Source organism: Oryza sativa, chromosome 1 (assembly GCF_034140825.1).
Source record: "Oryza sativa Japonica Group chromosome 1, ASM3414082v1".
NCBI lineage: Eukaryota > Viridiplantae > Streptophyta > Magnoliopsida > Poales > Poaceae > Oryza > Oryza sativa.
This window is the reverse complement of record NC_089035.1, coordinates 7,798,900-7,814,926: the sequence shown is the minus strand read 5'-3', so window position 1 is coordinate 7,814,926 and position 16,027 is coordinate 7,798,900. Positions and strand designations below refer to the sequence as shown.

At 49.0% G+C, this 16,027-nt stretch overlaps 1 pseudogene; it reads left to right on the top strand.

Moving 5' to 3' along the window:
* Positions 1-6,797: 6,797 nt before the first annotated feature.
* LOC4326372 (cysteine protease RD19A-like) lies at positions 6,798-7,713 on the top strand (annotated as a pseudogene).
* Positions 7,714-16,027: the final 8,314 nt, after the last annotated feature.

Sequence of the window (16,027 nt, the reverse complement as noted above, 5' to 3'; positions counted from 1 at the left end):
CGAGATGTGTCATTTAGGGTGCCATTTGTTTACGGTTCAGGCTGCGACCAAATACATCGCAATCGAGAATCGACCACGCTCGCCATCACGTACGGGTTAATCACCACGTCATTGGTTAGCATCTCTAGAGAAGTCGCCGTCTACCATGATCACTCGTGATAAACATGTACACACATGTGTCACGAAACCTAGCGATCGCAACACGGTGCGAGCGCTATCGAATAATCGATCGATCCCATATTCCCACCACGTACAACGTCACCTATTACGAACTCCCTCATCCCAAAATATAATACTCCCTCCGTCCTAAGATATACTTTCTCCGTTTCACAATGTAAGTCATTCTAGCATTTCATATATTCATATTGATATTAATGAATGTAGACAGTCATTAACATCACTATGAATGTGAGAAATGCTAAAATGACTTATATTGTGAAACGGAGGGAGTAACAACTTTCAACCCTCAGAAAATATAACTACTTCTCCATCAGCATTATTTTTCCAACCAATCACAACCCTCCACTAGTTACTTTTCCCACCTACCTCCACTGATCATCCAATCACAACTCCTAATATAAGGGATTTTGATATTTAGTGCAAGCAACTCCTAATATAAGGGATTTTGATATTTTGCTTGCACTGTTTGACCACTCGTCTTATTAAAAAAATTATGCAAATATAAAAAACGAAAAGTTGTGCTTAAAGTACTTTGGGTAATAAATAATAAAGTAAGTCACAAATAAAATAAATAATAATTTTAAAATTTTTTGAATAAAACGAATGATCAAACAGTGCAAGCAAAATGTCAAAATCTCTTACATTAGAGAACGGATGGAGTACCTACTTTCTTAATATCGTGTCTAACTCTAAAACTTATAATATTCTGGGACGGATGGAGTAATAATTTAAAATCAGATGAGACATATCTGGACTCCTGTGCAGATACATTGTACAGAAAATATATCTCGTTTGATTCTATATTATTATGTTTTGGGACGAAGGTAGTATTACGTACGTTGGAAGTTGAGAAAAAAAAGATGGGATAAAAGAAACACGGCCGTATCAAGTCGATCATTTGCTAGCTATACAAGCTAGCTCATCTCGCATCACCCAAGCAGTTGATTAATCCGGTCGCAATCATGCTTAGCGTCGGTTGGGTGTGCTGATTAGGCTCGCCTGGTTTGGTTGGCTGGCTAGCCAGCCGATGCTGTGTTGGTCAATTTAATTTTATTGGCTTCTTTTTTTTTTCTTTTAGTAGCTGATCAATTGGACGACGAGATGTGTGTGTACATGAGCTGCAAAATGAAAAACTTGAGCTGAGCTGAGCTCGTGGAAGTTATGACTTAGCGCGAGAAACGGCATGTGGGGGAGAGCTGGCTCTCCATGTGCGGTGGGCCCCATGGGAAAACTCGGGGCGTTTCCAGTGATCGATCGATTGATTGATTGGTTTGTGCTGCCGTTGCCGAAGCCGTTTGGATGGATCGGTGGCCGTCAAAAGGGGGGGCCATATGCCCACGGGTTGGTGGGATCTGACGGCGGGGATATCCGCGGGCGAAAGCTGGTACTGAGATCCAGTCGTCCAGAGATTTGTGGACAGGGTAGATGACACAACAAGCTAGTCGTAGGTCATCCACGCACGTAGGTACAGTAGTAGGGGTAGTAGGGTTCATGCTCCACATTGGGTGATTTGGTTAATTACCTTTTTAGGGCACTAAAACTTTGCACCCATACTCCAACAAAGGAGTTTAGGCCTCTTTAGATTAGAGGATTTTCATGGAAATTTCGGAGAATAGTACTACTAAGGATTACTCCCTCCTTCCCAAATTAATTATCATGTAATGAAATTTAAAATTTCTCAAATTGATCATCATATAACTATATGGACACGGATTTCATCGGAATACAATCAATGCAGAATGGGAGAATATGTGTGCATGCTAGGGGTATAATTGACACGGTGTTCTAATCGATACATGTATTATGGGAGAACGTGTACATGGTGTCTTGATTGATGTGATTTAAATTATCATTGGTCTTGGTACATAAACATATATGATGATCAATTTGAGATGGAGGGAGTATAATTCTATATGGTTATTTGGGTTTAAGGAAAAGGCTTAAGGAAAATAAGAGAGCTCATGTTTTTGTTTCCTTTGCTAAGTCCAATGCAGCTCTCCCTTTCTCTCTCTACTTCCTCTCTCTTCTACAAGTGATTCCTATAAAATTCATGTGATCTATTTCCTGTGAACCATCCAAAGGCACTAGCTCAAATATTATGTGTTTTAAGATCCATCAATATTCAAAAGAGCATGACAATTCATTACTACGTTTTTCTTATTATATTTTTTTAGTATCTTGCATTTCAAAGGAGGCCTTAAAGAGGTATGATAAGAAAATTATCGAAGAATTCATTGTCACTCGATAAAGAGAAAACAATTGATCAAAATTTTGACTAGAATGTGCGCAAAGGTTCTACTCCAACATCACCAGATGAGGCGTGAAATTCGAGTTGAAAGCATGAAGTCGCCAAGTGATAAAAAAGTTTATGTTCCAAATCTATCAACCGTAGCTATATTTGATTGAAGTTATACATAATTGTTTCAAGATTTTGAATTGGTGAAGGAGGTTGTAGGTTCTATTGTACAATGAATATTCTTGATACGATAAGGATTAGAAACGGGAGGTCCATACTATAAAAGGAGGTAGGATAATATAGTGAAATGGTAATGGTGCCAGATAGCCGGGGGTAGCAAGAACAACTGCAGGTAGCCAATATTTGTGCACGGCTAGTTCTTATGGGTGGGTGGAGAAGGTAGAGCCAAAAGCATAGCAAGCATAGACAGTCCTAGAGTGTTTGATGCCACAAGTATAAACAAGACAGAGTGGATATACCGATGGGTATTTATCTAGCTGAAAAGGACTCGAAGATGCGAGAGGTGTAAAGGTTTCAATTGGGTCTATGGGCTATGGAATCTTATAAAAAATTGGGTGTATAGTAAGTTTCCATCTTTATATTAATTGTATCGGTCTAGTTTATACTTCATATAACTATAAATTTTCTTGTTAACGTATTCTATTGTAGATATATTGGACAAAAACAAAGCTTTAGGTATAACGCGTGAACTGTTCGCAAAACAACATCATTAAATCATGCTCAAACCGAACTATGACAATTCGAACCATAGAATAAAACATACATGTATCTGAAATAATATAAAACTAAGACCAATATACTAATGCGAAAGAGAGGTAAAGTGGGGGAGAAAACATGGATATTATGTTGGTTTTAATATCAACTCTTAGCCCAAGATAAAAAGAAATGTTGCTGCCTGAGGCTGGCCGGTGAACTAATTAACGAGATGAAGAGCTTTTAATAATCTACAGTCTCACCTGTTGACTGTTGTAAGGGATAATCTATCGATGACGTGTACTGCTTTAGCTGTAATAACAAGCTCAATTATTATACTTGTCCTAAATACATACTCCCCCGCTTCATAATATAAGTCATTCGAATATTTCCCACATTTATATGGATGTTAGTGAATAATAACTAAATATCTCGTAAAAAATATAATATGTAGACGTTTAGCTCCGATGAGCAAAAGATCGAAGACAGTAGCCACTGGCGAGTATGGCCCTGCACCTTGGACCTTGGAACAAAAGAGTTGCACGCGTACTTGTTGTTCCGGATCATCCTGGGCCGACGCGCCACCAAGCGCTCAGTTTTGGAGTGGAATCAACGGAAACTAATCAATCCTAAGGTTGGCGCCACACCCACATGCATCGGTCGCGCTCCTGCCAGTCCGGACCCGTGTCCCAGCCGCGTCGGCCCGGGCGCGCGGCACACACGTACGCGGGCTTCGTACGAGGCATCCAGCCCTCTAGCTCAATCGGCGCAGTCCTCCACCCAAAGTCCTAAGGAAACCCATCGGTCGCCGTCTCGCCGAGAGCCCACCAAGACGTACGGTCTCGGTGCGGTCTCAGAAGGCAGGCACACGGTGCTATCGTTGAGTCGTTGCCACACGCGCGCTTGCGCTCGGTCCCCGTGCGGCGCGCGCCAGTAGCTGTGTAGCACGCGATCGCAGGCGGGGCTCCCTCCGCGCGGGTGATGTGCTCGCGTTTGCATGGCCTTGCTGGCTTGCTGCGCCCAGTATACGTGCACTAATCGGTCGGCCGAGCTGGTTTCTTGGGTTCTTTACAAATGTTGGGGAGCGCTATAGCTTTCCACGAAATCTTTAGCTCCCCAAATAATTTGGATTGTCACATATATTCTGGGAATACAGTTGTAGAATTCAAAAAGAATGAACTAGAAATCAGAAACTGAAAATCTTAACTTCTCCAAATTCTACGAGCTGACATTTTACCGTGATCGACCGATCAATAGTTTACACAACAGTGCGTGTTTGTCTCGTTGAAAAGGACAAGGAAGGATGGATGTTCCCTTCTTCTGAAACACAATATATATGAACATAAATATGTACACTTTACCGTTACAAGCACATTTAAAGACTGTACCGACGTAAATAGATTAATAAAATCATCGTATATGTCGATATGTTAACGGATATATCGCCTACAAAGAAAATAATTAACTGTAAATATGAACACATATGTCATACCTAGAATTTGATCTTGAATAATCAGATTCCACCACAATGAATCTAACTAGTTAAATTACGCTATTAGGATCCCCGTACCTATATTGTTTTCATCTAATTTATGTCCTCTATATGTGTAACCGAACTATATTTATATTTTGGTATAGTTGTTTTATTGCATAGATATTTGTTAACATGTGTTGGACAACATAAATTAACTTTACCAACTGATATTCTTACTTTTATGAAAAAAATATATGTGGCGTTATTTGTAAAACCGATCGAGGTACTAGTACTGATTAAGGTACCCCAGTTCCCCTCCAGGCCTGGAAAAAAAGGGTTGTGCTAAAAAAAAACTGTTGACAGTTTTTTGTTGGGAAAACTTTCGATTTTCTAGCCATTAGATGCGCTCTAGGATTCGTGCAACATATAAAGCCAGAATAAAAAAAAATCGCATGGGCAAGGCAGTCATCGAACATGTTAAGCTAAGCCATGCAACTTCTTATTAGCAATAACTCTTTTTTATTTTATATCACTTACACCCTAGTTATATATCACTTACATCTTAATTATAGAGTAGTTACATAACACTTATACCCTAATTACAGAGTAATTACATGATAGTTATAGGGTAGTTACATTGTATAAAATTATGATTTGCAATTTTTTTAGGAGCACATATTACTTTTGAATTTGAAAATTTTTTCCCTTCTACATGTAAGCCAATTTCTTGTTGTTCAATCAGCTTGGACACTAAAATTTATGGTTTGTACTAGTGTGGATTGTCCCCCTATAACCATTGATGACAAATCCTGTAGTCAAAAAAGTTTTGGACCTCAAAAATTGTCGACAACTCCCTGGCTAGTCCCGGAAAAAAAAAATCCTTCAGCAGTTCAGTTCAGCTCTAAATCATTTACTATTCAGAACGAACAACAGCAGCAAAATTTGAACCCGTAGTCCCGTACGTAGCATAAAACCGTAAGTAACGTGCGTATGTTTAGCGTGCGCTAAGCGAAAGACCAAAGTACAGTATAGCCCTGTAGCCGAAACTATAGTCCTGCGCCTCGGTACACGATACGATGCCCACAGAGAATTCCGTATCAATCTGGGGCTGGCACGCAACACGCGTCCAATTTTCACCCACGCGAGGAGTGGTGGTGTGGGCGCGCGCGGGCGCGCGGTGCATCGATCGGTCGCGCGCTCCTGCATGCCGGCCGACCCGTTTCGCGGCCTCCCCGCGCGCGACGTTAACTCGGCACACCGCGCACACGCACACGCACACGCAGACGTATGGGTTTCTAACAAGTTACGACGATCGTAGTCGTACTCGTACACCCAACACCCAGTCTCGGCGCACCGACGCGATCGAGCTACCGCGCGCGCGCGCGCGCGGAGAGGAGCGGAGAGGGGGCGCAGAGTGCTCGCTCGCTCTCGCTGCCGCGCAGACGCGTTTGCTCCCGTGCGGCGCGAGCCCGTAGCAGCACGCAATGCGCGGCTCGAATGCACGACCCGTGCTCGCGCGCCGTTGCTGCTGCTGCTGGCCTTGCCGCGCCAAGTACGTGTGCACTGCTCGATTACGGACGGTTTCCTGGATTTTTTTTCGTTTTATACGGTACGGAGATGGATAGCAAAAAGACTCCACACATGCACACGTCGGCTGCTGTCTGCTGATAGTCTGACACATCTACTGAATCAGCAGTCAGTCACTACGACCATCTCCAATTACACACAGCTGAGTACGGGCGCAGCGCAAACTTGTACTTGTTGGAATAATCACAAGCTGTTTCTATCTGGATCAAATCTGATGATCAAATCCAATCCAGGCGGTCCTCGAATTTCCTCCCTTGTTTGCACCGTCGACGCGTTCCCGCTGGTTTCCGTTTGTTGATCAAGATGCACCAAGTATTATTCAGTACAGCGACAGTCCAAGATTAAAACAATGCACAGACCTTGTTTTCCTCACCCGACCGTCTGCAAGTTTGCTTCCAAGACCAGCCAATTATCCGTGCAAGTACACGCTTATGAGAAAATGGACATTTTACCATCTTCAAAACTAGGTTTCGCTATTATGCCATCTTCAAAACGTGATTCGATAAAATGCCAATCTCAAGCCTACGCTACTCGTTGGATTGTCATTTTCTCATTTTCTTTTATTTCCGGAATCTTTTGCCTCTTCCTCATGGTGATCGGACGAAAATGCCCCTGGGGCCATTGGTGGAGGTCAAGTTGGAGGGAATTTTCGTCAAGTTAGATGGAAGGCCACCGGGGCTGCTCCCGGAGGCGCAGTTCGCGGCGTTCGTGCGACGGCACTGGCGGGAGTACTCTGGACCAGAGGAGTACGCGTGGCGGCTGCGCGTGTTCGCCGCCAACCTCACCCGCACCGCGGCACACCAAGTGCTCGACCCGACTGCGCGCCACAGCATCACCCCTTCTCCGACCTCATCCGGGAAGAGTTCGAGGCGCGGTTCACGGGCCTCGCTGCCAACGGCGACGACGAGGCGGCCGATGCCGGCCACGGAGGAGGTGGCCGTCCTCCCTGCTAGCTTCGATTTGGCGCGACAGGGGCGCCGTGACCGACGTCAAGATGCAGGGCACATGCGCCTCCTGCTGGGCCTTTAGCACCACCGGCGCCGTCGAGGGCGACAACTTCCTCGCCAGCGGCAACCTCCGCAACCTCCTCAACCTCAGCGAGCAGCAGCTCGTCAACTGCGACCACACGGTACATCACATTCACATCACACTCACGCCACTCCTAATCTCATCTTTGAACTAATCGAGCTATTGCTTGCCGTCCTCATCTTTGAACTAATCGAGCTATTGCAATGCAGAGAAGAAGACGGAGTGCGGCTGCGGCGGCGGGCTGATGACAAACGCCTACGCCTACCTAATGAGCTCGGGAAGGTTGATGGAGCATTTTCCAATGGCCATAGGGGCATTTTTGTCTGATCACCACGAGAAAGAGGCAAAAAGTTTTTGAAAATAAGAAAAAAATGAGAAAATGGCAATCCAGCGAGTAGCGTAGGCTTGAGGTTGGCATTTTATCGAATCACGTTTTGAAGATGGCATTGTAGCGAAACCTGGTTTTGAAGATGGCCAAATGTCTATTTTCTCAGCTTATTATATATAGATGATGTGTTTGTTCCCGGCAACGAGACCTGCAAGGAGGAGAAAAAAGAAGGCGCCGTAGTCAAATTATTCCATAGAAACAGAAACGATATACTCTCCCTCTGTTCAGTTTTGACAGAGTTTGCTCATGCTATTTTTTTCATGCCTAAATGTAGCTTACAGTGCTGTCCATTTCGCTCTTCATTTTTTTTAACCCTTTTAATTGGTAAGCAGTCAAGCATCAGTAATAATGAAGCATATATACACAATGAAGGGAGTAGAATGGTGAATGATTAATTGTTTAACACTCACCAACTTATCATCTTCGTCCCATATTTTTATTACTTCTAAAAAACAAAAAAAAAACAGAATGTTAAATACAGTATCTCTTTTCACCGCCAAAATAAAAAAAGTCAGAATATTCTTATCTTTTTTTTTTCAAAAGAGCAGAATCTTTTTATCATCCGGCTACTCCTGAGGCATGGACAATATGACAGTTTGCCCAATATTAGTTGGATACTTAAATGTCAGATGCCGCCCCTACAAATACCACAATAGGATCCTTAATCCCGTGGCATCAGTTTGCTCAAACGAGTGGTTTAACCACAAAAGGTGAACATATTTAGCATGGAAGAAAATCATGTTGAGAGTTGAGACCCATCCGCTCTATCTGCCCACACTGGCTAGTCTGAACTTAAAACCATACTACCAAATGAAAAGATAGAGACTGGAACTCATAACATCTTTATACCATGGATTTCAATGACATCGTCAAGAAGCCTGGATTCTAAGGCTTTTCCTCAACATATGATCCTTACCTAATTTAAGAGCCAGAGAACATATGATCCTTACCTAATCTAAGAGCCAGAGAAGCCTAGCTTTCTGAATGTTGATCAAGAACTAGAACTCTGCATATTCTGAATTGCTCTGACTTGTTTTCATACTCGTTGTCTGTCCATTGTCCACTAGCTAGTCCCTGATATTGGGGACTGTAGAGATACAAGTCATTTAGTCAATAAGAGAGAACTAAAACTTCTTGAACATATCTGAATGAAATGGATGTATTCCTAATTCAGGACTGTGCTATTGAGGTGATCTGAAGTTCTGAACAACTAGCCATCCGTTCCCCAAAGCTGCTTGAATAAGAGAAAGCTCTACTTGTTTAAGGCCAAGATCTTCAAAATTTAAAATCCTGGGAGAAAAGAGTAGAAATCTACGGGTGGATATAGATTTCTTCAACAGAAAGATCAAAAGCTGCAATTCATAGTGACACCAATTGAAGTATCTGAACTGTGCCTCCTCAAGCTTATCCAGGCCAACCTTTGGATGCGTTTCCTACAGCGAGCCAGGGAAATCCTCTTCAAAACGTATATCACTGTCATGGATTGTTCGGTCCTGCAATTACGAACAAATAAGAAGAAAATCACAAAAAATGCAGATACGGATTCAGATGTAACAAGATGGCAAACCGATCGCTGAAAAATTAAAATGCAATTCAGAGTGGGTTTGCTGGTATCAACCGTCACAAGGAACTTCTTCAGATTAGGGCGATGACAACTCTTGAGGAACACAAAGATGTTGCCGAGGCCAACGGCCTTGAATTCAAGCATGGTTAATTCTAGCATTGTCAGACTCTGGAAGTTATCGAGGATGGCCATATCAAGATTCGCTCCAGGATGCCGCAAGAAAGACACGACCTAAACAATAGTGTTAAATGATCAAAATCCATGAATCGATCGAGCTAAATGAAATGTTGGAAATCCAATATATACCTGAAGGGTATTGCTACAGATGGAGAGGGAGGTGATGTTGGAGAGAAAAGGTAGATTGTTCCTGAACCATTCTCTCAACACTTGATGACCAAGTATCGGGGGATTGAAGCAGAAGAGGAGGTCGGTAAGCAAGCGGGCGCCGCCGGAGAGGTTGAACGGCGAAAGGGGGCTCCCCATGCAATGGAAGTTGTGGAGGGGAGAATCCGGCATGACGACCACGCCGCGGACGTTGTTGCACTCCACGATAATGAGGCTACTCAGCTTCCGTGATGATGCAATGATCATGGCGAGGGGGCCATTGCAGTAGAACAACGTGAGGACGCGGAGACTGGGGGAGAGGATGACCATGCGGCGCAAGGCCTCGTCGGTGATTCTGACGTCGTTGAGGTGGATCTTCGCAAGGCAGGACATGGGATGGACAACGGCGAACATGGGGACGTTGAGGTTGAGCCAGCACAGCGTGAGGCTGGTGAGGTAGATACAAGGCGAATCAAAGACCATTCAACAACAGACCATGCGAATGAAAAGCAATTACATGAAACAACGCATATGATTCTCTATTCTCCTATCCTGTAACATATGATCCTTACCTAATCAAATAGAGTAGCTATAGAAGTTAAGCTCTGAATCTGATTAAGAACTCAGACTCAGCATATTCTGGATCACTCTGTTTATTGTCCACTAGCTAGTCCATAATGCTAAAGACTAGAACTCTAAATTTTCCATTAGGTAGTCCACCGGAACTCAAACTCAACTACTCTGAATTGCTCTATTTATTGTCCACTAGTTGATCTTTAACTAACGACTAAAACATCTTGTAGATCTTTGAATGAATTGAACGGTACGCAGAATAATGATCTTTCAAGATACCGATAACAGTGACACGTAGTTGGCCACTAGTTAAATCTTCTTGGATACGAGAAATGTTTTCTTGCTGAAGATCAAGCACCGACGACGGCATCCTGACGGAATCCTTCTAGGAGAAACAAGCAACAGTCTATGGTTGCGGCTAGCCTTCTTCAACAGAAAGATCATGAACTTCAGCTCGTGCCGACACCAATTGAAGTTCACAATCTTTACCACCTCAAGATTAGCTAGGCCATCCTCTAGCGGGTTTTGCCTCTGCTCGCCACACCTCAAGATTAGCCAAGCCATCCTCTAGCGGGTTTTGCCTCTGCTCATCAATTGGATCATATTCAAAGAGACCATGATCACTGGTTGTTGGGAGCTGCAATGCAAGCATGAACCATGATTTGTTCAGAAGTCTAGAACGATCAAGGTGAAATCAAGATGCAGATACAAATAATGGAATCAGACGCAACAAAACAGGAAAACACATTACTACAAAATACAATTCAGAATGGATTGGCACCTACACAAAGAGCTCCGTCAGATTGGGGCGGGTATGTCCTGAGGAACTCATATATGTTATCAAGGTCGACGGCCTTCAATTCAAACATGAGAAACTGTAGCACTCTCAGGCTCTGGAAGTTGGCAACCTTAGCACCACGCAAGGAAGACAAAATCTAAAGAGAGAACAACGTTAACGAAAAATCCATCATCGATGAGCAAACGAAATAGCAACAAATTAAGCGAAATGAAATGGTGGAACGGGGCGAAGAGATCGATCCAGCATGCATACTGACGGAGCGTGGGGCTCCTCACCGGGAGACCGCGCGGGCCCCCCTTTGCCGGTTCGGCCGGGGGCGCTAAGTGAGCTTCTAAACCCTTGATCTGTGGAATGGTTCGCGAGAGAGCAAACGCACAAGACACGGGCGATGTAGACAGGTTCGGGCCGCTGAGAAGCGTAATACCCTACTCCTGTGTTCTGGCGGATCTGTCTCTGAAGGAGTTACAAAGAGCTGGAAAGCAAGAGCCTTCTAACTCTAGAGACGCTCTCCCTACTCTTTTTCCCCGTCCTTTCTACGAGCTTCCCTTTCTCCTTCTTTCTTTTTTTCCCCTTTTTCTTGGTAGGCATGGTCCTCCTTTTATATCTCAAGGGGATACCACATATACCATTTCTACCTACCCTTCTTTTGGGTGGGGACCCATCCTACTTTGAGCAAGATTTGGCTCGTACTTTTATCTGACACCGGGATAGCCCTGTCCTCCCTCATTAATGGGCGGAGATTTGCAATGGCTGCTGTTTGAATGACCCTCCGATGGGATGGGTCATACCAACCTCCACTCCGTCGGAAGCAGGTGCAACGTGGAAGCACGGTTGTTTGCCGATGACATGACAGGCGTGTGACCAGTCACAGACCGGTCACTCTCGTCCACCACGCGTCAGTTTGGCAAGCTGCATGTCTGCCCTTCTTCATACAATGACTTCCTTACAATGGTTGGGATGAAGCCTGGCATATATCTGACCGGGACCGACGTGCCATCTTCAGGAGCTGGCACGCCGTCTCCGGCTAGGGACAAGTGCCTGGAGGCTCTCATCAATCCGACGGGACGGGGCGAGGCGTGTAACAGGCCACCTGCCACCACCTAACCCGCGATCTGACCGGTCTGTGACCGGTCACACGCTGCGCCCGGTCACGGACCGGATAAGCGAGCGCGCTGAGCTGCATTACATGCGGCGTGACGCGCTCATCCAACCCGCAATATATGCGGTTAGGTGAGCCCCGCTGTGCTCACCTAACCCATATACGTGGCGCCAAACCCACAGGGGGTCGGGGCGCCCCGGCCCTCGGGGTCGAAACGGGAGCAGTCCGACCCCTCGGGGAGACAAAGGGAGGGGCGGCCACATCACCCTCGGGCCCGACCCCCCCGAGGGGGTCAGGCCACGTGGGTGATCGCGGCTGCCCAAGCCTCTAGTCATGATACTCCCGGTCCCATGTCACCGACAGTAGCCCCCGGCGTTATGCCAGGGCGATCGCCCCCCCCCCCCCCGAAGGAAGCGCTCGGGCGTGACGCCACTCCTTAGGCCTGGTGACAGGTGGGGCCGGTCTCTACAGGCGGGCAGAAACCCAGCGGTCGCAAATCGCGCACATCGGCAACGGAAAACCGACTGTCTATAATGAGCGGTCTCTTCAAGACCGCTACATTACTCGAGTAGCACGCGAATCGGGACGAGCCGGTTCGTTTTGCCTGGAGATATGATGATGGCGCTTCGGTCGGCGAGCGTAGTTAACGCGCGCACGATATGTTCCATCTCAACTGCCACAGCCGCGCATCCACCTCGTGCGCCGCAAACGGGCGAGCGGAATTAGTGGCGACGTGGGCGCGAGAAACGAGGGGGCGAGATAGTGGGCGCGGGAAGCGAGGAGCCGGGCATAGCGTTGGCAAGGGTATAAAGACGCCGAGGAAGAGATTCGCTTCCTTCCTCTCGTCATTATTCCCCTTGCCTTCGCCGCTTGCGCCCTAACTCCTTGTTTCCTGTGCCCTACCCTCGCCGCACTCACTCGTTTTCAAGCTCCTTCTCCGCCGGCGTCATGGCACGGGGCTCCGCACCGCTCGACGGTAGCGTGCTGCCGCCTTCCCGCATCGTGAGCGAGAGGCAGGCCGGGCTGCCGCGCCGATTCATGCCGGCATCTGCCGCCGGCCGGGAGGTGGTCGAGCTGGGCGAGGGACGCCCGGCACCACACTACCCGAGGCGGTCCGTCTTCTTCCTCCCTTTCGCAATGGCAGGGCTGGTCCCGCCATTCTCTTCTTTCTTCATGGATGTTCTGGAGTTTTATGACCTCCAGATGGCGCACCTTACCCCCAACGCGATAATGACGTTGGCCATCTTCGCGCACCTGTGCGAGATGTTTATCGAGGTGCACCCATCTCTTCGGCTGTCTCGGTGGTTCTTCACCGTACAGCCAGTGTCGCCGCCGTCGGTAGTTGGTGGCTGCTACTTCCAGCCGCGGGGGCCGGCGCTGAGCCGCTACATTCCCTGCGTCCTCCGCAAGAAGTGGGACGACTGGAAGAGTGACTGGTTCTACACCCCCCTCGCCGACGAAGCGCGCCTCCAACTTCCGAGCCAGCCCCCAGCGCAGGAGAAACAAACGCGTCGCAATCTGGAAGGTGCCAGCGCCGAGAGGGCCGCACTGGATCAGCGGGCCGCTGAGCTCGAGGCACGGGCAAGGGAGCTGGATGCGAGGGCGCGTAGCGGCGGGGCGGCCACGGGCGACGGCGATCTAGCCGCCCGCCTCGCAGCTGCCGAACACACCATCGCCGAGCTGCAGGGCGCGCTGGACTCGTCCGCCGGGGAGGTCGAGGCCCTCCGCTTGGCAGGCGAGGTAGGGCCCGGCATGCTTCGGGACGCCGTCTCCCGTCTAGACCGCGCCGGGCGGCAGGCGGGCCTCTGGGGCGGGCGGATCGCGAAATATGCCGCCAACCAGGGGGGCCTCGCCCAGCGCCTCTCAGAGATGGCCGGGACTCTCCAGCGGCTCCCCGAGGAGCTCGAGGAGACGATCAAGTCATCCTCGAGAGACCTCGCCCGGGGGGCAGTGGAGCTTGTACTGGCAAGCTACCAGGCCAGGGACCCGGACTTCTCCCCGTGGGCGGCGCTGGACGAGTTCCCTCCCGGAACCGAGGACGACGCGCGCGCGCAGGTCCGGGACGCCGCCGACCACATCGTCCACAGCTTCGAGGGTACGGCCCCTCGGCTCGCGTTCGCCCTCGACTCCGACGTGGAGGGCGGCGACGGTGGTGTGGACGACAGCAACGACGAGGCCGGCGACCCGGGAGCCTCGAAGTGAGCCCCCAGGCCCCCGCCAATCTTAAATAGTTTTTCCTTTCTTCTTCCGAGGCCTTCGGGCCCCCTTCTTGTACAAACTAATTTAATCTGCAATCAAATAAAGAGGAAATTTTTGTGTCAGCTCTGTTTGTTGTGTGTATGAGACGAGGATGGTCTGTGCCGTGGTCCTTCTGTGTCTTGGTTTGAACGAGGGCTCATGCCCAGGTCCCAGCCTCAAATGGCGCGGGTCGGGGCTAGTGCCTGGGGAGATCCACGTGTCGAGACTGGCCAGGCCGGGAACGTGGTGACCGAGGGTTATGGATGACCCGATTGTGGGCCTTTGCCGATTCCCCCCCGGAGTTCACCACGCCCCGGGGCACGGCTCGGTTCTGGGCCCCGTTTGGCGATTTCCGCCGGCCCGGGCCACCGAGGGCAGGGTCGAGCACGAGCATGCTAATTCAAGCCAAGACTCTTTGAAAGGAAACAATGGCACAGACACAGTCCTTAGGAAATCGAAAATGCTTTTATTGAAATACGGAAGAGAAAAAAGATAAGTATATGCATGTGGTAGCCCCCGGCCAACCCTGCACGCCCAGGGGGGGTGCGGGGTTGGCCCGAGCACGAGACCTGACACCCGACCCCTACTAGGGGTAGAAACGACGAAGGTGTTCGATGTTCCACGGGTTAGGCAGCTCTGTGCCGTCGCCCGTGGCCAGCCGAACGGAGCCCGGCCGGGGGACGCCGATCACTCGATACGGACCCTCCCACATTGGTGAGAGCTTGCTCAGTCCAGCACGCGTTTGGACGCGGCGTAGGACGAGGTCGTCGACGCAGAGTGATCGGGCCCGGACGTGGCGCTGATGGTAGCGCCGCAGGCTCTGCTGGTAGCGCGCGGCTCGGAGGGCCGCGCGCCGCCTTCGCTCTTCCAAGTAGTCGAGGTCATCTCTGCGAAGCTGATCTTGATCAGCCTCGCAGTACTTGGTGGCCCGAGGGGACCTCAGGGTGAGCTCGGATGGGAGAACCGCCTCCGCGCCGTAGACGAGGAAGAAAGGCGTTTCCCCGGTTGCTCGGCTTGGCGTGGTTCGGTTCGCCCAGAGAACCGCTGGCAACTCCTCGATCCACGAGTCGCCGTGCTTCTTGAGGATGTTGAAGGTCTTGGTTTTGAGGCCCTTGAGGATTTCCGCGTTGGCGCGCTCCACTTGGCCATTGCTTCTGGGGTGGGCGGGGGAGGCGAAGCAGAGTTTGATGCCCATGTCTTCGCAGTAGTCACCGAAGAGTTCACTAGTGAATTGGGTGCCGTTATCCGTAATAATACGGTTAGGCACCCCAAACCGGGCTGTGATGCCCTTGATGAATTTAAGTGCGGAGTGCTTATCGATCTTGATGACCGGATAAGCCTCGGGCCACTTAGTGAACTTGTCGATAGCGACATACAGATACTCGAACCCGCCCGGGGCCCGTCTAAACGGACCCAGGATATCGAGCCCCCAGACGGCGAACGGCCATGAAAGAGGTATTGTCTGCAGGGCCTGGGCCGGCTGATGGGTTTGCTTGGCGTGGAACTGGCACGCCCTGCACCGCCGGACCAGGTCGACCGCATCGTTGAGAGCCGTCGGCCAATAGAAACCCTGGCGAAAGGCCTTGCCAACCAAGGTGCGTGAGGCAGAGTGGGCTCCGCACTCGCCTTCATGGATATCGGCAAGAAGCTCGACGCCTTGTTCCCGAGGAATGCACTTCAGGAGGACTCCGTTAGCCGCGCGCCGATAGAGGGTCCCTTCCACCAGTACGTAGCGCTTGGAGATGCACTGGACGCGTTCACTCCCTTCGCGGTCCTCGGGTAGAGTCTTATCTGCGAGGTACGCCTGGATCTCAGCGATCCA